The sequence below is a fragment of the Cavia porcellus genome, unplaced genomic scaffold (assembly GCF_034190915.1).
Source record: "Cavia porcellus strain 051 isolate PalLab524CR breed Dunkin Hartley unplaced genomic scaffold, mCavPor4.1 scaffold_11, whole genome shotgun sequence".
NCBI lineage: Eukaryota > Metazoa > Chordata > Mammalia > Rodentia > Caviidae > Cavia > Cavia porcellus.
This window is the reverse complement of record NW_026947494.1, coordinates 84,250,749-84,277,323: the sequence shown is the minus strand read 5'-3', so window position 1 is coordinate 84,277,323 and position 26,575 is coordinate 84,250,749.

Below are 26,575 nucleotides of genomic sequence, written 5' to 3'. Positions count from 1 at the left end.
TAATTTTTAAACAAAAATTTATATAATGTATGATGACAAGTGTTTTCTTTCAGATCCAGACATATGCTTAGAGATGTTTCACAAATTTCTTCAGTGCTCAAATGTTAAAACACCCATGGTTAATAGCCATTTAATGTTCTATGTTAAGCTTACTGCCTATACTGTACTGTACTGTTATCAATCTTCTAGATGTTTAACAACTAAAATTAAGAGATAATTATAAATTCCTTTTGGACTCCTTTTACTGGGATCCACTAGATCTTTTCCAGAAAGGTTATATGATGCATGCAAAACAGCAAGACCAGCACTGGGGCAGAGGCCAGGTTTGAGTCTTTCCCAGCCCCTCCACCGAGCCATAATTTACTATACTCAACTGGTGTTAAATGACACCGTAGCTGATCTCTCTTCTAAATAAAAAGGTAAAATTAATTGTTGGGAGCCGCGTCTGTGATAGCTCGCCTTGCGCGGCGGACGTGCGGCCTGTGGTAAAGAGCAAAGCCTGAGGTAGATTACCCCTCCCATCGAATATGTTAGTTTCCTGCTTACCGCGTAAACAACCCGCTCAACAATATAGTCTGCCTGGCAACTGATGATGTTAGCCAATCAGCTTGCCTTGCTTACTTTAACATGATTGGACACTGTACCCGTATATATACCGGTGCCACCCCTGGGCGGAAGTAGAAGCCAGGTAGAAGCCCAGAAGTAAAAGCCCAAAAGGAGCCGCGGAGAGCGGACCGGTAGAGGCTTTGGGGCAGACTGAAGCACAAAAGGAGCCGCGGGGAGCGGACCAGAGGAGGCTTCAGCTGGGAGAACCCAGGGCAGGCTGTACGGAGAAGAAAAATAAAAAGAAAAGGTTGTCCACTACCAGACTTTGTCGTGTGTCCTTCCTGCCGGCCGGGAGCGGACATCGACAATTAATAAAACAGGCCATCCTCCAAAAATGCCTCCAAATTAGACCTTCTAACAACATAAAAAAATACTTATATATGACAAATAAATGACATGTCAGTTCCTAAAATTCCCTGGATCTTATCCTCCTTATGGGAAGCCATTACTAAAGTTATGATCATAAATACCCTGTTGATTGTATTATTTGACTCCTGCATACAATTGATTCTACAGATACCTTCCACCATGGGCCAGATCCCAAGACAAAAGGCTAAACTTGACCCTCAAACCCCACAGGGAGACCGTCTTAATATGGCTTTTCGTGTTTTCAACAACAGAGATTAAAAAAATAACAATCTGATCTTTTAGCAGTGTCACTTGGAGCTCTGAGACAGGTAAACCGACACAAGGTGGAGCTGCCTGGGCCCCTCCTGGACCATGCTACAAATGCAGCAGAAGAATGCTGGGCAAGACAATGCCCCATCCTGGCGTTCCTTTGGGCCTTACCCCAGGGCTAGCCTAGCCACTGTCCTAGCCACCAGAGAGTAGGAAAGCCGTCCTAACTTCTAGTCCTCACAGGAAACGCCAACACTGCCAGATTCATCGCTGACAGATCTGCTTGGACTTGCTGCTGAAAACTGATGGGGCTCGGGGTCCATAGCCCCCATTAAGATGTCCTTCTCAGAGCCCCAAGTCCCACTAGAGGTCTCAGGTAAGATATTCTCTATACTTGTGGACATAGAAGCCATATATAGGGTTCTTCCTGAGTTTTCAGGCCACTATATTAAATCCTCAGTCTCTATAGGGGGTATTGACGGCCAACCTATGCAGCCTGTACAGACAGGGCCTATTTTTTTTTTTTTTTTTTTTTTTTTTTTTTTTGTCGTTTTCATTTTTATCGGTATTGGGGATCGAACTTACGACTGCCTGCTTGCAAGGCAGGTGCTTATGCCGCTGAGCTAAACCCCCAGCCCCTAAAGACAGGGCCTATTTCATGCAGGTTCCAGACTTGCTTCTTCTCTAGTCAATCCCATAGTTTGAGATACCTCCAGTCCCACCTGCACTGCCCATGCCATGGCTATTTTAACTCGTCTCAGAGATCCTTCAATTTTTCCTTGTGTTCCCCAATATCTGATAGCTTCCAAACATTTACAAGAACTTAAACTTATAATTAAATGCGTTTTACACAATGGTTTTCTTAAACTTACCCATTCACCCTATAATACTATTCTCCTGGTACTCAAGCCGGATGGGTCTTACCCTCTAGTACAGGACCTTAAGATACTCCATAGTGCTGTTACCCCAATCGACCCAGTGGTGCCAGACCCTCCCTCCATCACTCACTTTACAGTCCTAGATCTTAAAAATGCCTTTTTATTCCTCTGTGTTTATGCAGACTGACCCAGACACTCTGAGGTCTCAACAGCTTATACTTGTTATCCTTAGTAAACCCTCTCCTCAGAGATACATAGCACCCCTTTCCTTTCCAATTCACCAGTTTCTCAGACGCAAACCTGGTCAAGACTGACAGATAAATTTTACAAAACTCTCAAATATCTTCTTACTGGGGCTGGGGGTTTAGCTCAGTGGCATAAGCACCTGCCTTGAAAGCAGGCAGTCGTGAGTTCGATCCCCGGTACCAATAAAAAGGAAAAAGACAAAAAAAAAAATCTTCTTACCTTTGTTTGTACTTTTTAGGATACATAAAAGCCTTTCCCATAACCAGGGAGACTGCTGATATACTTACTAAAGTCTTGGTCCATAAAATCATCACAAGGACTACAACCAAGGTGGAGCGGCACATACCGGGTCTTCTTGGTAACCTCAACAGCAGTCAAAGTTGCTAGACTGCCATCCTGGTTTCCCATCACTCAGGCTAAGTGGTGCCCTCCCAGCCCTAGATCTAACCATCCTTTTGCCCACTCATCTCTACCTCACCAAGGCCTCACAGCCACAACTCTCAGGCTAAGTCTTATTTTGTTATCCAATTTGATTCTTTTTTTTTTTTTTTTTTTTTTTTTTTGTCTTTTATTTTTATCGGTACCGGGGATCGAACTCACGACCGCCTGCTTGCAAGGCAGGTGCTTATGCCGCTGAGCTAAATCCCCAGCCCCTCCAATTTGATTCTTAATTTCTTACATTCTATTAATTATCCTTTTTACAGCAGGACTCTCAATGATCTTTCCTAAAGACTCCCACATCATGCATACCAGAAACAAGTCTTATCTACCTACCCTCTTAACTTTTACCCTTTCAGTTGGGAAAATAATCACCTCTCATAACTTCCCTCCTCACCATTCTACCTCACCATGGCAATGATTCTACCTCAACATGTCCTGATAAAATAACATATCTAAATCAAAGGCACCTTTCCTTCTACCTCACCTGGGTCCTTAAATATGATAGTGGCCTGCCTTCTCATGACATCTTGTCTCTATGTTTTTCCAGTCTAACATGTGGGCATTCACCAGTGATAAAGTTGTCCTGGTTTAAAACACCTGGCACCAGCTTCTACATGGGCATCAACTGTCTTCCCATCAAGACTCCTAAACCCCAGTATACAGCGCCCCCCACCCCCATGCTGCAGCGCTGGGAGGTGGAAGGTCACCTTCCTGCCCCTAGGCAGTTTACCTGTGATGCAAAATGGATTCCAATGGGCTACCTGTGCATCAGTAACGCCCCTTAGGCACCACCCCAAACCTAAGCTACATGTATGCCTCCACACCACATGATGGACAGAGTGAATGCCAGACCTCAGTGGACGGGGGTTCTCTCTCCACATTCTTAAAATGAAGGCCATTTTACTACATTCTGTCTTCTAACCACGCCAAAAACTCTTTCACCTCTAGTCTGTATCAGAGCACAGAGCCACAAGTGTGGAGCTTCTACCATGGCCAAGCAGGCACAGACAGCTTTACCTCCTAATCTCATTTAATCCTCAAAATGACACTATTAGGCCATTCTTGTTTTACAGAAAAACATTTTGAAGCTTAAAAAGTTTCAGAAACTCAGCTCCTCCGCAGTAGCTAACAGGGGCAAAAAGGCTGTCAGGCTTCAGGATCTCAGGGTCAGGAGTGTGGCTCAGAGAGAGCAGGTGCTTAAATGCCGCAGGCCCTGGGTACCAACCCCAGCACCCACATAAACACAGGGCACTGCCGGGAGACAACCAGGGCATCTCAGTGTCTCATCCTTGGCTCTCAGGGTGTCATCCAAGCAGCACGTGCCTGAGTTCCACTCCAGGGTAAAACTGGTTCTTTTCCTTTTGTAACCTTTTTGAGGGATTCTAATATAGAATGGGCAGTGAAGATATATGAAGTTTTCTTTTTTAGCCCGCCGTGGTGACACATGTTTGTAATTCTAGCACTTGGAAGGCTGAGGCAGGAGGATCACCGTGAGTTTAAGTCCAACCTACACTAAATGAAACCTTGTCTCAAAAAAAAAATCAAGTTATATCATGTACAGGTGCAAATTCCCTATAATGAATGTGATCATTATGTACACTTAAAATGTACCAATAAACTTAACTAATTTAACAAGGAGGCAGGGATATAGCTTAGGGGCACAGTGCCTACCTGGTAAGCACAAGGTGCTAAGTTTGTTTACCTGCACCTCCCCTGACAAAAAGACCAATAAGCAGCACAATTCTTGCAGGAGTGCCTTCACTCAGGAGCAGAGAAAAGCAAGTTTTCTTACCAAATGACACCAATTTCATGCATGAAATCGATCCTTGTCACCTCAGCGAGGTACCTGGGCTGGGCTTGAATTTATGCTCCCCTGCCTCAGTTTCTCAGAGGGCTGGAATTCTAGATGTGCCCCACCACGGCCCACTCACATGGGATTTTTATACTCCAGGGACAGCCTGGGCCTTGGGGCACTAACGTAGCTTGTGACACGAGTGCTGTTGACCTAGAAAACTTTTAGGAAGGCGCCCCTGGGATCACTGCTGGGACCTCTGCTGGGACCTCTGGGATTGGCCTGCCTCTGCCTCCCCTGGGTCCTCCCCTCCGGAGGGGGCGGCACCGCAGTCCCCTGCTGGGGTCCCGTGGGCCTGGGAGAGCTCACCGGGGATGGGGCCCGGCCTGGTTTGTGGCTGGGGGCAGGGCTGGAGCCCAGGAGCTAAGACCCGCCTAGCGACTGCTGCTAGGGCGAGAGCCTTTGTGGTGAGCATTAGTAACACAATAGGGGGCACAGCGGCCAGGAGAGTCCATCAGCTTCGCGCCCAGAGAATTAGCCCACGACCACGACGGGGGAGGTGACCGGCTCAGCAAAAGAATTCCAGGGCAGCGTGTTTTCAGCTGTTACTGTGTCCCGGCTCCCCTCCTCTGTCAGAGGAGCACCAAGGCCCAGCCTCTCGGTGGCCAGAGGCTTTGTTCCTGGAACAGCCGCGCCCATCCCCCTTGGCCTCTTGAGCTGAAGCCGAAATCCCAGCAGCGCCACCTGGGGGTGGGGGTAGGGATGGGGCGGGGCGGGGCACACCTTGGGGGTGGGCAGAGTGAGCCGAGAGGACCGCTGGGCACGTCTCCAGGCCCCTGCACCTCGGACTCCGGGACAGAAGGACGGGGACCAGGAAGACACATCCCCACCACACAGCCTGGAGCCCGGCCAAGACCTGCACCCCTCTCAGGTCCCCTCTGCCTCCTGCTGGTCCTGCTGGAGCCACAGGCGCCCCCTCCCACTCCCTAGAGCTGCCCAACGGAAGCTGGTCCTGGCCAGGGGACTTTCCCGTCCAGGAAAGCTGCAAGCTCATCTCACCCTGGGCTGGTCACGTGCCCTCCTGAGTAGCAGCAGGACACTCTGATAGCCAGCCCAGGAGACAAGCATCCCTTCAAGGAGCCCTGATGTCTCTGCAGTTTCTCTCTGACATTTGGAGGCCTCAGTTTCCACATCTGTTAAATGAGCTGCTATCTTCCATAAGGCTTCTTGTGAGGTAGAGAGTTTGGTAAAGACCAAGATGACCTTTCTCCAAGCACATTCCAGTCAAGACAGTCTGCACTCAGTCACCAGGAGGGACTCCTGAGCCTCCCAGCTCCCAGGCCCCACCCACCAGCACAGAGTTAGAACCCCAAGGTGGAGCCTAAAACAGATTTTAAACAACTCTAAAGGATTCCTGTGTATCCAAGGAGGTGTTTATGTTCTTCTTTTTGCTTATTTGTAGTGTTTGGGATGGAATCCAGGACCTTGGACATTCTAGGCAAGTGCTCTGCCCCTGAGCTACACCCTGGCCCCCATACAAGTTTACCTCCTGCTGTCTGCTGGGCATGCCAGGAAAGATGAGATCTGGTGCCAGTGTGGGACTGATATCGGGGTTTATCTGCAACGATTGAAGGATGCAACTCAGTGCTGTGGCGGTTGGAATGTCCTGGGGAACTAAGGCACTGGTGCCAAGCATACCCGGAATCCCAGCTGCCTGGGAGGCGGTGTTTCTGAGGCCCCTGGAGCAATTTCAGGAGACCATGCCGCAGAATAAAGAGTAGGGCTGGGAGGTGGCTCAGGGGTGGAGCACTGGCCCAGGATGCGTGAACTCTGGGCCCGATTCTCAGTACTGCAAAATATAAAAATGAGTAAAGAGTCCAAGGAGTGAGAAGCTGAAGGAGGTGAAAAGGTGCTGCCTGAGTCACTGAGGAGGCGCCCAGAGAGCAACGAGGGGTGGGGGAGGCCGTGCTGGGAGGAGGAGTTTCTTTGAGTCTCACTATACAGCTCTGGTTGGCTTAGGACTTGCTATGTGGTCCGAGGCTGGCCTGCTCCAACTCCAGGCGATTTGCCTTCTTCAGGCTCCCAGGGGCTGGGAGTGTGGGTGTGTGCCACCACACCCAACTAGAGAGGACAGTTTCTAAAGCCTGGAAATCAGTCCTTCTTTGACATTCAGTTTCTTCCATCTTCCCGAGCCATGCCTGATGCCAGCTCATCTCTTTGAGAAATCCTTTTCCCAGTGAACCCTCTTTTCTTTTGGAAGGATTGTTTGTACCAGGTCTTATTTGTTGTGCTCACAAACCCACTGAAAGCTGTATAGGGGACAAAGAACTCAGCAGCAGTGCTGGGCTGAGGCTCAGTGACAGCGTGCTTCCCTGGCATATGCAAGCCCCTAGGTTCCAGCCCCAGCACTGGGGAAGCAGCTTCCGCCTGCACAGAGAAATCCAAGTGGAGAATGCAGAGTGGCCTGGGACACAGGGCTCTCCTGAGACACTTCCAGGGGAAACTTCCTGAGCACATGTGTGATGTGTGTGTGTGTGTGTGTGTGTGTGTGTGTGTGTGTGTGTGTGTGTTTCCATTCAGGGAAAGGGAGAGGGAGCCACAGACACAAGGAGAGGAAACAAATAGTGCTAGAAGAGTCTTGAAGGCTTCAACTCAAACAAAGCTGGCAAAGTTAATCCTATCCTAATCAGCACTTTAAAGAAACAGTGTAAAATACCAGCCACCTGAGACTGCACTGTCTACCCTGCAACATATATGATACATTTTACAGGCGTGTATTGGATACATATGAGAGCAATGTCTCAACAGATAATGTACTGAGGTCTGCCCTTCCTCTCCCCTGAATAGGGTGGAGAGCTTTCATCAGATTTTCCAAAGGTTAGGAACAGAGTTATTGACTCCCTGGGAATCTTGGGGCTCTTACTGGCTCACCAAACAACTTTCTGACTATAATTGGCTTTGAGAAGGGAATCTCCTCGTGGGGAAGCAAGAATGGTTGGCCTGATAGCTTTCTCTGAAGACAGTGTTCCCATTCGCTTGTTTCACCTAGTTCTTAGGAATTTCCTCAATGCTAATCCTACAAGACTTCTGGGTATACAAACAATACAGTTAGAGCCCACAAAACCACAATGCTGCCACCCTGTGGCCCCTTCCATAGGCTTGAAGATCAGGCCGAAGGCCTTATAAATATTTGAGCCAGGTACATGTCTCTAATTCCAGCACTCAGAAAGCTGAGGCAAGAGGATTGCTGAGTTTGAGACCAGCCTGGCCTGCATACCCTGACTCAAAAAAAAAAAAAAAAAAAAATTGGACCAGGTGTGGTGATGCACTTCAATAATCCCAGTGTTCAGGGAGGTTGAGGCAGGAGTATCACAAGTGTCTGTACCACCTGGGCAACGTAGTGTTCAAAATGAAAAATTTAAAAAGGCTAAAGAATAGCTCAGTACAGAGGGCCTGGGCTCAAGTCTCAGTACCAAAATAAAATGAAACATCAAATAAAACCTGTTGTAGAAACTTGTCCTTTAAGAACTTGTGACTGGTCAGATGAGGCAGCTCACACCTGCAATCCCAGCACTCAGGAGGCTCAGGCAGGAGGATCACTGGGAGTCTGAGGCTGAACTGCACAGCGAAAACTTGTCTCAAAAAGACACAAAGAGGCCAGGGTACAGCTCAGCAGCACAAGCACTTGACTCACAAGCGTAAGGTCCTGAGTTCAATTTCCGCACAAAATAAATCAATAAATAAGCATTGGGCCTGTCCCAAATATTTCCCTTTGTATAGCCGGCACATAGCACACACAATGCCTGCCGTGAGGGAAAACCTTGCAGATATTTGATGAATAGGTGAAAAAAGAAAGGAAGGCTGGGGATTTAGCTCAGCAGCTCAAGCACTTACTTAACTTGGTCAGCATGAAGTACAAAAAAAAAAAAGGAAGGGGACAGGGAGAAGGAGAGATTGAGAAAAGGCGGGGGTAACTTTGACTTTCCATTATCTTGATTTAAAGCCCTGTATTACTCTCACCATCTTGTTTTTAATTGATGTCCCCCTATTCTGCTTTGCTTGATAGTACTAGGATCGAAAGTTTAGGCAACAGCTGTGAAGATAGTGGGATTCATTATGACGCCCATTCTCGATGACTTTTATCTACTTTTGAAGACCTACAATGTCTCCGATGTTTTTGTTTTGTCGGTTTTGTTCTTTACTGTTTTGTTCAATTTTATTATAACTGATGATATAGTCAATTCTATTAGAGATAGCGGGAGGCATTATGGTAACCATTATTGATCACCTTGTATTATGCTTTTACATTATCTATTACGTCCACCCTTTTGATTTGATTGACTCTGTTCTGTTATGTCACATTTGGTTCTACTCCCTTCCAAAAAAGTAATAAGAACTGTGGGAGTAACAAAACCCAAAATATGTAATTGTCATTGTACAAAAGAGAGGAAAAAAAAGTGCTCTAAATGATATAACTGCATGTATGTTTAAGTGTATAAGATAGAAAATGATATCACTGAGTTTTATTGGATCATTAAACAGAACTGTTTGCAGTCTCACTGTTGGAATGTCCACTTCACAAGCTTTAACTTTGTGACTTGAACAATTATTTCTAAGATGACAATATGTAATCCATTAACTAGTGATTTCCTACTGTTTATTTTTTTCTGTAAATCTGTATAACTTGTACCCTTTCTCTGCTTTTTTTTTTCTCCTTAAATAAAATTTTTTTTAAAAAAGGCGGGGGTAGTAAATTGTAAGAGGATCTCATTACAGATCAAGAGCTGAACTTCTGTTTCATCAGCAGTCGGAAACATACTGTAGAAAGCGTGTTCCAGGGAGCTTAGAGAAGGGAGAAGCAGGGATGTAGCTCTGTGCTCTCAGCATGAACAAGGCCCTGGGTTCCACCCACAGGACCCGGAGGGAGGAAGAGAGATGGGTGTAGACTGACTTGTGGGGAAAGGAGGGAAGGGGGCACCTGAGGTTTGGGTCCAGCAGATGAGGATGAGCAAACCCTGGCTGGGCAGGAAGGGTGGCCTTCCTCACAGTCTCCTTAGCAGCCCTGCAGCCCACAGCAGCCCTTCCGGAGCTCTGCAACAGGACCCTGGCGTGGGCCTGTGGGCCCTGCACACGGCACTTCCCTCGGCCTCTAAGACAGCGGGACCCCTGGAAGCAGACAGACACTGCCCCCCCCCCCCCGCCCCGCAGAGGAATTCACCCATCCCTACTGTCGCATGCAGCGGGAACCACAGGTCAGACTTACCAACTGTCCTGTGCCAAAAGCACTGTCCTCAGTGACCCAGGGATCTACATTTCCATATGAAAGGGACAGGCCACCAAACATCCAGGCATGAGGCACAGCTCAGAGGCCAAGAAGTGGTGACAGTCTGCTGGCACCATCCCAAGTCTGTAGCAGGCTTCTTCCATGCGGTGCTCAGAGTGGCCTTCTCCTCCAGGGACCTGGGGCAGACAGCAGAGGGCACTCAGCCCTCTACCAGTCTGGATCAGAACAGCAGGCGGAGCCGAGGGCTTCAAGGAAGGAGAGGGGGACTCCTGGCTGGCCTCAGTCTGCTGCTGACCTCCAGGAGGAGCGCTATGTCCTTTAGGGCCTGGAAGACACAGTCTTTGAATACAGAGGTGAATGGGACAGGGCCAGAGATGGAAGTGAAAATGTCTGAAGCTTTGTCCTAAGGGCATCTTGATTGGGGCGAGCCTGCCCCAGGTTCTTGGTCTCTGAACAACCGCTGCTAACAAAGCCAGAGCTGAGGGTTTCGGTCAGAGGTAGAGCACTAGCCTAACATGCCCAAGGCCCTGAGTTCCATCCCTAGCACTGCCTCAAAAGCACCAAAAACAGCCCAAGTGAAGGAAGCTTCAGGCTGTTGTCTCCAAGCATCTGTAGGATTCCTGTTCACCGCATCTCTCGAGCTCAGAGGCAAATCAGGTACCTATCAGCACCCAGAAGCCCAGGAAACCACAAGAGATGAACCCCCCTTCAAAAAAAACATAGGGGGCTGGGGATTTAGCTCAGTGGCATAAGCGCCTGCCTTGCAAGCAGGCAGTCGTGAGTTCGATCCCTGGTACCGATAAAAAGGAAAAAGACAAAAAAAAAAAAAAAAGAGAGAGAGAGAGAGAGATGCACCCCCAGCTTCTCAACTAAACTGGTCCCTGCTGGGTAGCTGGCTGCTTCCTTGATGGTCCCTAAAAGACAGCAGGGCTCTCCTATCCTCCTTTCACGTATTTGGCCAAACTGACCACATTGTACTCAGGTGCTAGACCAAACTCTCTCTGGAGTGTAACAGATTGAATAGTGTCCCCATCTTCCTGCCAAAGCCCTAACCTTCCATGTGACTGTATTTAAAAATAGATATCAAGAAAAAAATAGATAACAAGGTATATTATGGTAGCCACTGTTTGTGTTGAAATCCTGTATCACTTCCATTGCTTTGCTGGTTTTATTGTTTTATTCTGTTCTACTTTGCTTGACTTTGCTCCCAGGAAGCGGGGATTTGGGGAGGGTTGGGGGTGGCTGTTCAGCTGGTCGGGGGCCACTGTATTGTTTGATTGACTTCAAGCCTAAAGCCAAGCAATTATTTGGAGAATAACAATATACAATGTAGTAACTGTGGATTTCTACTATCTTATCACTGTTTCAATTCAATTTATTGCTCTGCTTTATTTCCTTTAAAGAGAAAAAAAACTAGGACGCTAGGAAGCCAAGCAAGTACCTCCCCTCCCTGGTAAGTGGCTTTGGTGTGGCCAACTGTGACCCTTCCAGGGGGAGAACCACCAGTGTCTCCTGAGATCCACACCGGTTAGCAAATGGGAACCAGAAATCTGAGAGTCTCCTGGGAGGTTGACCACAGCAAATAAGGGGGACTTCCTTCTACCATCTCTTTGAAGGCAAATATTTTTTTACTGTTTTGCTCTTTTCTGATTAATGGTACTGCTCTATTCAATATTCTGTTTTAATAAGTTCTATAATGTTCTGTATTTCATTTTATTTTGATATACGTGATTGAAAGAACACTATTATAAAGATAATGAAATATACTGTGATACCTAAAGAAGATAAAAAATTTTTTAAAAAGCAGCCTAGCAGGTTCAAAATTTCAAATATAAAAAAAAAAAAAGAGAAAAAAAACTGAAGGAGTTAGTGGGATCCAAAATGTACAATAGATATTGTGAAGGTGAAAGGGGAGGAAATGTTTAAAAAGGGAAGTGGTAGCCATTGTTAATCCCTATTACCTTGTTTTGAAGCCCTGTACCATTTTGTCTTTTTCTTTTCTTTTTTTTTTTTATCAGTACCGGGGATCAAACTCACGACCACACACTTGGAAGGCAGGCACTTATGCCACTGAGCTAAATCCCCAGCCCCCTCTGTTTTGTTTTGTTAGTTATATCTGATGGTATGGGCAGCTATTTCAAAGATAACAAGATGCATTATGGTAGCCATTGTTGATCTATTGTTTTGAAGTCCTATATCACCTTCTTTGCTTTGTTTTCGTTGGTTTTATTCTGTTCTATTTTGCTTGATTTTATTTTGTCTGATGGTATGGGCAGCTATTTTAAAGATTACATGGGGCACTATGGTAGTCATTGTTGATTTTCTTTCTTTTTTTTTTTTTTTTTTGGTCTTTTTTCATTTTTATCGGTACCGGGGATCGAACTGACGACCGCCTGCTTGCAAGGCAGGTGCTTATGCCGCTGAGCTAAACCCCCAGCCCCTATTGTTGATTTTCTGTTATCTTGCTTTGCAGTCCTGTGTTGCTCTCATTGCTTTGTTTTGGTTGGCTTTATTCTGTTTCATTTTGTTTTGTTCTCTTTAAAATAAAATTTAAATATAAAAATAGAGCCTTCAAAAGAGATGCTTAAGGTTATAAATGAGGTCATGAGGGTGACCTTAGGAAAGGAGGAAGAGACCCCAGATGTGTGTAGGGGCCAAGGGGAGCCCACATAGGCACCCCTCGGGGAACCAGCTGTCTGCACACTAGGAGAGCAAGCAGCAGAGAATCCAACCCTGCCTGTACCTTGCCCTTGGACTTCTGGCCTCCACAACCATGCGACAATTCATTTCTGTCACTTATTGGTCTGTGGTGTTCTGGCAGCTCAAGTGGGATAAGGCAGGGCATGATGGAAATAACTCTGGAACTGATACTCTGTGCTCCAGGTTCCAACTCTGATTTGCCATGCAGCAGCTGTGTGGCCTTGGGGAAGTGTTTTAGTCTCACAGAATTTCTCACATCTGATTTTATAAAGGGAGATAATCCTGTTTCTAATATCACCATATAATAAAAGAAATACATTACCACGTAAGTCTCTAGGATAGTGCTCCTTTGGGTGGGTGCTCTCAATGGCTTTGCCTGGTAGAACCCCCCTGTACTATAATGCTAGCACCCTTGATTATCTTTTGTTATCAAGCCCCCTTTGTTGCTGATATTGTTGGTATTGGAGGGGGAACCCAGGACCTAATATGGCTGGCAAGCTCTCTACCATTGAACTACACTCTCAGCCCTTTAAAAAAGTTTGGCTTGGTGTGGTGGTGCATACCTATCATCTTAGCAACTGGGAGGCTGAGGCAGGGTGATTCCAAAATTTGAGGTCAGCCTGGGCTACTTAGTGAATTCAAAGTCAGTTTGGACTATATAGTCCACAAAATAAAAGATGTATTAGGGTGGCAAAAAGTAATTAAATAACTAAAATTCTTTCATATTGGGACAGGGTCTTCTTGTTTCAAAGCCTAGCCTTGAACTCACCATTCTGCCTCAGCCTCCCTAGTAGCTGGAATTATAGCTTCCCAGCTTCCTGATCTCTTCAGAGGCCAGAGTGTGGGCTTGCTGAGAGGGAAAGTCCCATTTCCTGAGCTGGTCTGTAACGTGTGCTTCAGGGCCACAGCTCACCTCTTGTCTAATCAGTGACACCCTTGTCCTCCATTTCTTTTTTTAAAATCCTCCATTGAAAACCATTTTGAATACTCTCTGATCGTAAGGTTTGGGGAAGGGAGTGAGCAACTTTGAACCACAGGATCCCCCTGGGAGTGACACAGGAAGGTGAAGGAGCCCGGGAAGAACCACATGGGAGGACAGGGAGAGGAGGGAAATGTGAGGAGGTCAGCTACCTGGCCAGGTTCCTTGGTCTTGGACACAGCATACTGTCCTCTTCCAAGATCTCTTGGACCTACTTCTTGCTTTTATTTCCTCAGCATGACCACCACCTGCTTCACTCTAGTTTAAAGTCGGGCTCCTAGGTGGGTATGGTGGCACCTGAAATTGCAGCACTCTGAGAGGCTGAGGCAGGAGGGTGTTTGAGACCAGCCTAGGAAATTTAACAATGGCTTTGTCTCAAAAAAGAAAAAAAAAAAATGGGGCTTTCTTGGTCTTCTCCTTCACTGCTCAGAAGTCCTGGGTGACTCATTCAAGAGAGGCAGCATGGTACATGGGAGGGCTTCAGGCTTGGAGTTCGAATCAGGGCTCTGTCTGCTTCACCCTCTCTGTTGGAAGCTGGAGCCTTATTTAATCGAGGCCTTGCCACCTAACCCACATGAAGGGTTCTGATGAGGCTGAGCCTGGGGGTCCTCTGGCACATTTATGTGTGCTGCTCTTATCTCTGCACACTTGTCCTTGATCCTCTGATCTGGCTCCCCAGACGGGGCGGAGGAAAGCGCGTGAGGTAGTTACCCAGGGAATGACAGTGTTCTCTAGACTCCAGCCGCCTCCTGGCTCACTGCTCTTTTAGCTTTGCCAGGAGATGAGGATCCCAGGACCCCGCTCTCCTACCTCCTAGGCTGCCTCTCCAGGGAAGCCAGGCTTCTGATTTCTGGGTAAAGCCCCCTTCCTAGTTTGAGAGCACCATAGCAGAAGGATGTTCTCTCTGCTCTTTTTAGGATAATGACAGCCCCAGTTTCATGCCCCCATATCCTAGCACCCCAAAACTACCCCTCACCACATCTGACCTTTTGGCATCTTCTGCAGGATATGAAACACCTCAAAGAGGAGCTTGGCCCAGAAGTGCACGCTGGGTGGGAACTGTAGGGTCTCCGTGGCCTCCTCCATCTCACCCTTTTTTTGTTTTGTTTTGTTTTTTGTTTTTTTTGTCTTTTTCCTTTTTATCGGTACCAGGGATCGAACTTACGACTGCCTGCCTCACGACGGCAGGAGCTTATGCCACTGAGTTAAATCCCCAGCCCCTCATTTCAGCCTTTTAGAGACCCATGAGGTTTCTCCTGACCGACTTCTCCCGGCTGCTCATCGCCACAAACATCCCAAACCATAGGGGCTTCTCGTCCAGTAGCAGCTCTCTCTGTGCACCGTCCATGCAGGTGTTGGCACTGACCAAGGGCATCACAACCCCACAACCAGGGCGGCAGTGCAGGCTGCTGCTGCAGCTGAATCTCCACTGCCAACAGGAGGTTTGGGAGCAAGAACTCACAGGTAGAGACCAGGACTTGGAGGGGAAATAAAAATGTACACAGCGAAAGGTCAATCTCTAGGAGTAAGGCTCCTGCCCAGCACCCTAAGAAGCTAACTAAAGTAGTGAAGGCTGAACTCTGCTTTTCCTTCTCCCATCCGTTCCCAGATTTATTTTATTTTATTGGTACCGGGGATTGAATTCACAACCTCACATTTGCCAGGCAGGTGCTTGTGCCACTGAGCTAGATCCTCAGATTATTAAGATGCAGAGTATTGAAGGTTTCTTCCCTAAGAACCCAGAGAAAAGGTCCTGAGTACAGACATGGAGTATTAGCCTTCCCAAGTACCATGAGACAACAAGCCCTACTCACACACAGACAGTGCATCCCAGTTTTTCCCACTGATTAGCAGTCCTGGAGAATGACCCCAGGGCCTCTGCAGTGAGCTACATCTTTACTCTGTTTTATTTTGTTTTGGAGACAAGGTTTCAATAAATTTCCCAGGCTGGGATTGAACTTTTTCTCCTCTCTTTTCTTTTTTTTTTTTTTTTTAACTAGGAATTGAACTCAGGACCTTGTGCTTGCCAGGCAGGCACGCTTGTGTTGCTGAGCTATATTCTCAGCCCAAACTTCTAACCACATCCTCCTGGAGTGTGTACAGGCATGTGCTACCATGTCCAGCTTTGCACAGCAAATATTTAAAGTTTCACTTTTAAACTAGATACAGCAGCACACAGGCTTGTGATCCCGGTACTGTATTCTGGGAGGCCAAGGCAGCAAAAGCATGAGTTTGAGCTCTGCCTGGACAATTTAGCGATTTAACAAGACCCTGTCTGAAAATAAAAAATACAAAGAACTGGGAAGACAGCTCAGTGCAACACTGTGAAACTAAAAAAGAATTTTACTTTTAAATATAATCATAGAACAAAGGATTACAAGATGTTTGAAGAAAGGCTTTAAGTGAAAGAGAAACCAAATAAACAAAGGGTCCAGCCTGGTGATGCACCTGTGTAATCCCAGGACTCAGGGGACTGAGATGAGGGTCACCTAGAATTCCGGGCCAGCCTGGGTGCCATAGTGAGTTCCAGGCCAGCCTGAACTGCACAGCAAGATCCTGTCTCCACAAACAAACAAGTAACCAGAGGTGGATGGGGATTGTCGATCCGTGGTAGAGTTCTTGCCTACCATGCATGAATCCTTAGGTTAAATTCCCAGCACCACAAACAGTGAGGCCAGGCATGGCGGTGTACACCTATAATTTGAATCCTCCTGGAAAACTGAAAGTTCAAGCCTAGTCTATGCAATTTAGCAATTTAATAAGACCCTCTCTCAAAATAAAAAAGGGTTGGAGATGTGGTTCAGTGAGAAAGCCCTTGGTTCAACCACTAGTACTGAAAACAAACAAAAATTAAAAAAAAAAAAAAAGAAAAGAAAAGAAAGGGGCTGGGGATTTAGCTTAGCAGCATAAGCACCTGCCTTGCAAGTGCATGGTTGTGAGTTTGATCCCTGGTACCGATAAAAAAATTAAAAATAAAAAAAAAAAAATGAAAAAGTACTTTCAGAAATAAAATATGAAAACTCTGGTTGTAATACCTGTATCAAATTATCATACCATATACCATAAGTATGTATGATTAGTACATAATAAAAAAATAAATAAAAATATGTCAATAAAAAATGTGAAATCTGAAAATTTTTAACTTTACTAACAAGATGAAATCAGCAGCTGATAGGAGCCTCAGCTGCCCCTCCCCCTCCCCCAGAGGACCTCAGCAGCTGGGCAGTGTTAGCTGCCCCTCCCCCTCACCTGGATGACCTCAGTGGGGGAGAGAAGCCTTGGTTGCCCCTCCCCCACACCCAGGTGACCTTAGCAAGCCACAGGATCGTGGGTGAGTCCTTCTTCCATACAGAGAATTCCAGGCAGGCTGGTGAGCGCACAGCAAGACATCCCCCTACCTGGAGGAACTCGACTGGACCTGCAAGACCCCCAGTGACACAGTAGAGTCTCAGCTGAGGCACAAACCAGAGACAGGTGGGTTCAATTACCTGGAACAGTCTGAAGCTACAGTAACAATTCGAGCTAAGGATTGGCTCACATCAATACTGCTAGGCTAGTCAGCCTCAGAAGAATACAGGACTCATGCAACTGGCCCTTCAGGAGGAATTTGGGTGACCAGCCTCTCCCCTACACTGCAGGACCCAGGACTTGGGTGAACATCAGCCACACAGCAGGACCCTAAGACACAAGATGGACAGTCGAGACCAGCAGGATTGAAAAGACCAAACTATTAACCCAAAGGTGAAAATGACAAAACGAAAAAGCAAAATGCAATCTCAGACATCCACCCATCTGGGAAAAGTACAGGAGACATCAAAATAGAGGACACTGGAAGTCACACACCTGAAATCTCTGAAAAGATAGCAAGTAAAATAAAGAAACAAATCCATGAGGCTATAGAGGAACCCAGATTAGAAATATTCTCTCAGGTAAAGAAAGAAATGACAACCATAATAAAGGAATTATTCAGCATAGCTAAAGAGAACATAGATAAAAAAAAAGTACAGGAGCAAAGGAAAATGATGGAAACCTTGAATGAACAGTATAGGAAAGAACAAGACTGCATGAAACAAATTAAAAGAGATATCCAGGAAATTAAAAGTTCCATTGACTTGGGAGACAGCAGGAGGATCATTATGAGTTCCAGACCAGCCTGGGCTACAAAGTGAGCTCAAGGCTAGCCTGAACTGCATAGTGAGACCCTGTCTCAAAAAGATAAAAAAAAAAAAAAAAAAGATGATGCAAAGAAAAACAATATAAGGCTGATAGATGTCTGGGACTGGGTATCCAGCTCAGTAGCATAAGCATCTGCCTGGCAAGTGCAAGGTCATGAGTTAGATTCCAATACCCAAAACAAAACAAAACAAAAGACTGGTAGATGTCAATAAAAATGCAGGAGTCAATGCAAATGACATAAAAAAAAACTATTTTCAGAAGTAATAGCAGGAAATTTCCCAAGCATGGGAAAAGAATCTGATATACAGATAAGTGAGCACATAGAATTCCAAACAACGATAATGAAAATAAATCTGCACCCAGACATATAATAATCAAGATCCCAGAAATTCAGCATAAAGACAAAATACTAAAAGCTGTTAGAGAAAAGAAACAAACCACCTATCAAGAAAAGCCCATTAGAATCATGGCCAACTTCTCAACACAAATTTGAAAGTCAAGAAGAGTTTGGAGCCAGGCGTAGTGGCACCCTCCTGTAATCTTAGCACTCAGGAGGCTGAGGCAGGCAGATCATTGCAAGTTTAAGACCAGCCTGAACTGCAAAGTTAGCCCAAGGCCAGCCTGAACTGCCTAGTAAGACCCTGTCTCAAAGAGATGAGAGAGAGAGGGAGAGAGAGAGAGAGAGAAGGAATAAGGATAGGAAAGAAAGAAGTTAAATTATCATTATTTGCAGATTACATGATACTCTACAAAGAAGACTCCAAAAACTCCATCGAAAGAGTCAACATGAAACGGGCCAAAAACCCCCCCATACCAGACCTGAGGATCAGTGGAACAGATTAGAAGATGCAGACACAACTACACTCAGCCACTTTATCATTGACAAAGGTGCCGAACATGTTCACTTGGAGAAAACCTCTTTAACAAGTGGTGCTGGAAAAACCGACTTTTCACATGCCAAAGACTAAAACTAGAGCCATGTACTAAACTAAAGTCAAAATGGATCAAATATCTAAATGTTAAAACAGAAACACCAAATCTACTGGATAGAAATCTTGAACACATAGAGGTGGGCAAAAAGTTCATGAACAAAATGCAAACAGCACAGGAAGTATTTCAAAGAATCAACAACTGGGATCTCATCTTACTAAAAAGTTTTTGCACATCAAAAGAAATCACCAACAGAGTGAAAAGATAACCCACAGAATGAGAAATAATTTTAGCCAATTGTCCCTCAGACAAAGGACTTATATCTAGAACACGCAAAGAACTGAAAAACATTGGGCCCCCAATTTTTAAGACCACCTCCAAAAATGGGCATCTGAGATGAACATTTATTTCTCAGATGAAGAAATACAAATGGCAAATAAATACAAGAAGAAATGTTCAACATTGCTGGCCATTTGAGAAGTGCAAATTAAAACAATATTGAAATTCCATATCACTCCAGAAAGAATGGCTGTTAACAAGAAATCAGCCAATAACAAATATTGACAGGACTGTGGAAGAAAAGGAACCCTTGTCCACTGTTGGGAGTGTAGACCGAGCAACTACTGTAGAAATCGTTGTGGAGATTCCTCAAAAAACTAGGCATGAGGGCTGGGGATTTAGCTCAGCGACATAAGCAAGCAGGCAGTCATGATCCCCGGTACTGATAAAAAGGAAAAAGACAAAAAAAAAACCAAAAAACACAACTAGGTTTGGAGGTCCCATTCTACCCAGCTATTTCCCTTCTGGGTATTATAGTAATCCCAAATATTGAATTCAGTCATCCCAAGTATTGTAATTGTCTTTCTAATTTTCCTCACAATCCAAAAGATTATATTTGTAATCCCATTGGGATGTTATTGGAATCCTACCGAGATAATTCCAATCTACCACCACCAATGCAACCCACGGTGAGAGTAAAGACACCAGACATATTCCCAGTGAAGCGCAGCCAAGGGGTCCTAAGTCCAATCCCTGTGAGGATACGTGGACAAAGGCCTCGATCCTAGGCCTCTCCTAGCATTTATTATCTTGTGAAGAAGGAGGGTGGCTCAGGGATGCATGACAGTGAGGATGGCAGGAATTACATGAGTAACTTGAGCTGGCTGGCCAGGTGGGAGAAAGGTACCTCTGTAAATTGCAGAGATAAAGATATGCAGAAGAATCAATTCATAATCTAATTAAGGTAGCAATTGAATTGTTTTGGGAGGCTGACCTTTTGGTTTCTGATATGCAAACTCTGTGCCCTGCGGAGTCATAGCCTCTTACCTTGAGGCTCAAGCCCAGCTGACATTCCCGGAGCTATTGGCTCTAACATCCTGCTGTGCTCATATCCTGTACACAGAGAACACTATGGGAGGAAACAGGACTGCTGTTGGCTTTAGAGATTACATACCAGCACCTAGGCTAGCCTTATTTGCAATGCTGAGAGCCAATTGAAGAGAGAAGGAAATACCATAGTGAGCTCTGTACATATCAGTATAATGAAATAAGTCTCCAGATAATCAGAGGTGCAGTAATTGTTTTGCATTCAAGGGGAGTCACAGGAGTTGTCTCCCACAGGTATTTTCTCAGAAGAATTGGCACATCATGAAATATATGTGCACCCATATTTATAGAAGTACAATTTGTAATAGCTAAATCTTGGAAACAACCCAAGTGTCCATCAATCAAGGAATGGATAAAAAAGATGTGGTATTTTTATATAATGGAATATTTCTCAGCTATAAAGAAGGATAGACTTGAGGCTTTTGTACATAAATGGATGCAACTTGAGACAATACTTGTAAGTGGAATGAATCAAATTCACATGTATAAATACCATATTGTCTCCCTAGTGAAAAAAACCTGAAAAGAGTAATAAGATCCAAAAAGTAGGACAGATATTGTGAAAATGAAAGGGCAAGAAAGTGCTCAAAAGGAAAGAACAACTGGGATGGAGAAAAGAAGAGAGGAAAAGATTATATGTATATAAGCATACATATGTGTGTATGCATATATATACAAGATAGATAACCATACTACTAATCTGTCAGTTCATCAAAAAGAACAGTTTGTGCTTTTATAGTTTGGTCATTTTTTTCGTGCCTAAATCTTGTAATCTGAACAACTACTTGTAAGATAGCAATATGCAACATATTAACCAGTGTTAATTTCTTATTTATTCTTTGAAATTTTGTACTGTTTTTATCATTTTGTTTTGTCTTGTTTTTAAAAAAAAATTGCTAGCAATGTTAAATGATGAAACTGAAGGCTGAGCGTAGCATGCACATCCAGAACCCCAGCACAGGGGAGGCTGGGTTATGCCACAAAGTTTGAGGCTAGCCTGTACTATGTGGTGTACTAGCTCAAAAAACAAAAAACAAAAAGGAAAGAAAGAGAAGGAAATATTTTAGAAAGTAGGGTAAGACAGGAGAAAAGAAAATGAGTTTTAAAAAAAGAAAGAAAGAAGAAAAAGAAAGGAAGGAAGGAAGAAAAAGAGTTAATTTTTGATTCAAAAAATTCCATGCCCAGCCAGGCGTGGGGGCTCACGCCTGCAATCCCAGCACTGGGGACACTGAGGCAGGATGATCGTTGTGAGTTCGAGACCAGCCTGGGCTACAAAGTGAGCTCAAGGCCAGCCTGAACTGCAAAGCAAGACCCCATCTCAAAAAGACAAAAAAAGAAAAAAAAAATTCCATGCCCAGACAATGGACATTCCAATTCACAGCAATCCTCCTGCCTCAGCCTCCCAAGTGTTAGTATTACAGGCATGCACCACCATACCTGGCCCTAAATATGTGTGTGTTTTTTAAAATATGTAGTTTTTAAATGTGCACTAGTGCAGCAAATGTGTGACACCATGACTATTACTGTTTTAGCTGAATAAAACACTTTAAAGCACGTTCATTCAAAGAAAAACATTAGAGTAAATAAGATGGGGCCTGGCATGGGGGGAGGCTTTGTCCCTCGACTGTCTTCAGAGAGCTGCAATTTTGAACAACGATCTCAAATTCATTAAGTCCTCAAATCTCTCTCTGACCACCCTGTTTGTCTCTGGGGAGGACGCTGTGACATGCTGCACCCAGAGTCCTCCATGCAGTGCTCCCAACCACCACCTTCCAGAAAGAAGCAGTCAGTGTGCCAGCTAAGAAGAGACAGAAGGGACCTGTCGGGACTGGGGATTTAGCTTAGTAGCATAAGCGCCTGCCTTGCAAGCAGGCAGTCGTGAGTTCGATCCCTGGTACCGATAAAAACGAAAAAAAAAAAAAAAAGAAGAAGGGACCTGTCTACACTTGCAGCTGTGAGTCACACTCCCTCCTCAGAAAATGTCACACACACACACCCCGGGGGGGGGGGGGACCAGGCAGGTGCCAGGTCCCCAGCGTTCAGTCCAGAGGATCACCCAGCGCCCTAGAAGCAGCCCCAGAAAGCAGCCATTTGCTCAGGGGCCCTCACTGAAGTACCAGAAGCGCTGCCAGCCACGCTCCTGCAGGGCCAGGTGTCCAACTCAGCCCTGTCCTACAGCCTCCACCCTTCACTGCATCCCCGTACTCTGGGGTACAGGGGCCTTCCAGGGTCTCGGTGGAGTGCCGCTCTCCGTGAGCTCCCGTCCACCTGGGTTTGTGTTTGCGGTGGGCCCTGTGTGTGTGTGTGTGTGTGTGTGTGTGTGTGTGCGCGTGTGCGTGTGTGTGTGTGTGTGTGTGTGTGTGTGTGTGTGTGTGTGTGATAGAAGAGCATGTTTATTTCTGTGTTAGTGTGCATCCGCGTGTACAGATGAGTGTGTGGATTATACGGAGGAGTGTAGTAGAGGATTGTGTGGGTCTTTACGGGTTGGGACGGGCGGTGGGGAGGGGGACTTGCGCATGTTTGTGTGTCTTGAGCCTCTGCCTGTGGGTGTGTGTGTTTGGGGAGAAGGCTGCGTGTTTTTGTGTGTGTTTATAGCTCGGAGCAACGGCACTGCACAGGAGCTCAGCTGCGCTGTGATGAGCACAGCCCCTCACCAAAGGGGACTGTGGGAGCTGGGGTAGCCCAGAGGGAAAGCTCTTGAAATGTGCCAGCCATGGATTCCACCTCCAGTGTGGAGAAAAGTGCAGCCTTGGAGAACATCGGACAGAGAGAGGGTAAGGAGGCTGAAGCAATAAAATATAAAATGGGTAGGAGAAGCCAAGCGTGGCACACCCCTCTAATCTCAGCACTCTGGAGGCTGAGACTGCAGGATCTAAATTTGAGCCCAGCCTGGGTAACACAGCTACTCAGCCAGACCCTGTGGCATAAAAACAACCAAAGAAGAGAAAAGGCAGAGGGTGTGGCTCAGTGAGAAAGCCTTGGGTTCAATCCTGAGTACTGCAAAATAAATAAAGGAGTTGGAGGGAAGCCCTGCTGCTGGGTCAGGACAGCGAGAGGGTGGAGAGGTGTGAGGCAAGTGGCTGTGGAGAGAACCAGCAAGGACAGTTCTTTCTGCAGCTGGGCGTGGGGGCGCATGTTTGTAATCCCAGCATTTGAGAGACTGAGGCAGGAGGATCACTGCGAGTTCGAGGCCAGCCTGGGCTACAAAATGAGTGCAAGGCCAGCCTCAACTGCATGGCAAAACCTGTTTCAAAAAGACAAAATATAAAATAAAATAAAACCAAAAACCATCCCCTTAGAGAGAAGGAGGGGAGGGACCCAAGCCCCTTGTGCAGAAAAGCTGCCTTCCGGGAAGCTGGCCAGGAGCCCTTGCCAGCCCAGCAGTGCTGCCTCGATGTACTTCAGCTGTCTGTGCTTCCCCTTCTGATGCAGGAATGAGAATACAAGCACTTACCCAGGGTCCGGTGTAACCTCAGGGGTGGTAGGATGCAAATCCTTGGCCACTGAGCTAAACCAGCTCTCCGATCCTGAGATTGATTGGTTGGTTGATTGATTGATTTTTGGCAACAGGGGCTGAATTCATGACCTCACACTTGCCAGGCAGGCACTTATGCAGCTGAGCTAAATCCCCTGTCCTCCTCACAAGCTTTAAATGAAGAATACTTGAAAGCACCTAGTGTAAAGTTCTTACTAAATTTTAACAATATGTAATCTATTAACTAGTGATTTCCTACTGTTTATTTTTTCTGAAATTCTGTATAACTTGTACCCTTTTTCTGTTTTTTTTTTTCTTTTTCTCCTTAAATAAAATTTTTTTAAAAAGTTCTTACTAAATTTTAGCTAAGTCTCGTAAACCATTTGAAACTAAGACATGTCAAAGGACAAGCAGTAACCTGTGCTCAGGGGGCTGAAGCAAGACAACTGTACATTCAAGACAGCCTGGACGATTGAGCTCCTTTGAGAAACTCTGTCTCCAAAATAAAAAGTTTTAAAAGGCCTGAGTATCTCCCAGTCATGTAAAAATCAGGAGGCTGAAGAAGCAGGGGGATGGGGAATTTCGGGCCAGCTGGGCTACAGAGAAAGCCGAAAACTGGCAGGGGCTACACGGTGAAAGCCTGGCTAGAAAACCAAAACCAGAACCGAGGGGCCAGCCAAGTGGTAAAGCATTTGCTTAGCATGTGTGAGGCCCTGGGCTCAACTCCCAAAATGAATATATAAAATAAAATGAAATCAGAGACATCAGGAAGTATGTACAAGTAATAAAGACAAGCAAACTTGTACTCAGTGCTGACCCAGGATGAGCAAATTCTGGGCTCCATCCCCAGCACTGCAAAAAACAAACTTGAAGCAGAAGGACAAATTACCAATTTTTTTTTTCTTTCTTTCTCTTGGTGGTACTAGAGGAGGAATCCAGGGTTTCACATACACTAGGTAAACACTACCACCGAGCTACATCTATAGCTCTTTTTATTTTGTTTTTAGATGAGATCTCAGTTAATTGCCCAAACTGGACTTGAATTTGCAATCCTCCTGCACCACTCTTCAGAAGCTAGAATTACAGGTGTGTACCCCTGCATCTACTGAGCTACTAAGTTTGAATATAAATCATTTGAAGAATTTTTTTTTAACCAGGAATCAAACTCAGGATCTTGCCAGGCACTCATGCCACTGAACTATATCCTCAGCCTCCCCAATTTGGGAGGTGGGTACTGGGGATCGAACTCAGGACCTCACGCTTGCCAGGCAGGCGCTTACTCTGCTGAACTAAATCCCCAGCCCCTCCCCAATTTTTTTTCCTAATTTTTTTTTTAAGACAGGGTCTCTCTAGGTAATTCAGGCTGCACTTGAACTCACTGTGTAGCTTACATAGGTCTCCTAGGCATGGCAGTCTTTCTACTCAGCCTCCCAAGCGCTGGGATTACAAGCATGTGCCACCATAACCAACAATAGCTAAGTATAAAGCCTTTCTTTTAAATGCTTTTGTCCCTAGCAGGAGCTAGATTTCACATCTCCAAGGTTGGCCTCTGCCAGGCCTAGGGGTGCTAACCTGTGGTCCCAACACTCTGGAAAACTCAGGTTGAAGGATTGAAAGACTGCAAATTTAGTCGCTAGCAATTTAGTGAGACCCTGCCTCTAAATAAGTAATGAATGGACTGGGAATGTAAACTCAGGCAAAGGCCCTGGGTTCAATCTCCGGAACCAGATGAAAAGAAGAAAAAGATTGGCTGTGTGAACTCAAGGTCCAAACTTAGCCAGGCAGTGAGAAGCCAGCTGAGGCTGCAGTGCCCAGCTGGGCAAAAGCTATGTGGTCTGGCAGTTAAGGATCAAGGTTTGAATCAGAAACTGAGAAGAGAGTGACTGGGCACACAAGCCTGGACACAGCAGAGTTGGCGAATCTTGGCAGAGCCAGAGCAAGAGCTCACCAGCCGGCTCTGCAAACCCAGGCAGGTGCAGCTGTCCAGTGACGCTTTCAGCCTGAGTGTCCAAAACCTCCCAGAAGGCCTGTTTGGCTGAAGGCCTCTGGGAGGAGCCTCTGCCAGGTGTGACGCTCACCTGGCAGAGCACTGTTTAGCAGGAAAGGTGTGATGTCTGGCAACAGTGACACCCAGCGTGCAGTGGAAGTCCATCCTGGAAGAACTCTCTGCCAAATGCAGGTACCATAAAATGCAGAACAATCTCAGTGTGACCATCACACTCCGAAACTGGGCTGGTGTTCAGGATCTAAGAACTGGCAGGGCAGAGGAAGTGACTAAACCATCTTTTTGGAGTGTTTTAGTTTTTGGTTTTTCATTGGTGCAGACAAAAGAGGGGGACCCAGGGCTTCCCTCAGGCTCAGCAAGTGAGCTCTGTCCCACCAAGCTACCTCTCCAGCCCCCAAAGCATCTATTAGGGACCACAGACCTGAGCCAGAATAGAAAGAACCCTGAAAAGACAGCAGGTGGTGACCTGAAAACCAGAGACGGAACAGCTTCTGGAATTCAAAGTGATCAAGATCCTCCACACAAATACTTGGAAGGTATTTTTCACCAAAGGATCTCTTTGTATCAGTACCATGAATTATATACTGGAGTGTTTCACAACCTGTAGCAGAATATACAGGAGTTGAAGGGATCTGACCACTGCTCAGAGACCCCTCAACCCTGCCCCCAGGACAGGGGGCTCCCCCCTGCCCCCCTGGGGGCTCAGTGCACTCTCAGTCCTGCTACTGATAGACCCAGCCCTCCCTGAGCCTTCCGGAGCCCAGTTCTGGGGCAGCCACAACTGCTACGCTCTCTCAAGCCTTGCTCTTGGCAGGGGGCCACAAGCCCCCCAAGACCCTTTGCTGGTCATCTCTAGGGCCAGAGCACCAGAGAGGTCCCGCTCGGGTTTGCGCTGCAGTAAACCTGTCTTGTCAAGCTCTTGTCCCTATTCTTTTCCTTTTTCCTAACAGGGATTACTTAGGATTTAAGGCTTAAGACAGTGTCTATGCCACTGTTTACTTATTATTTTAATTACATAAATTTATGGATGTGGTGTAATAATTTAATGCATATTTAGTG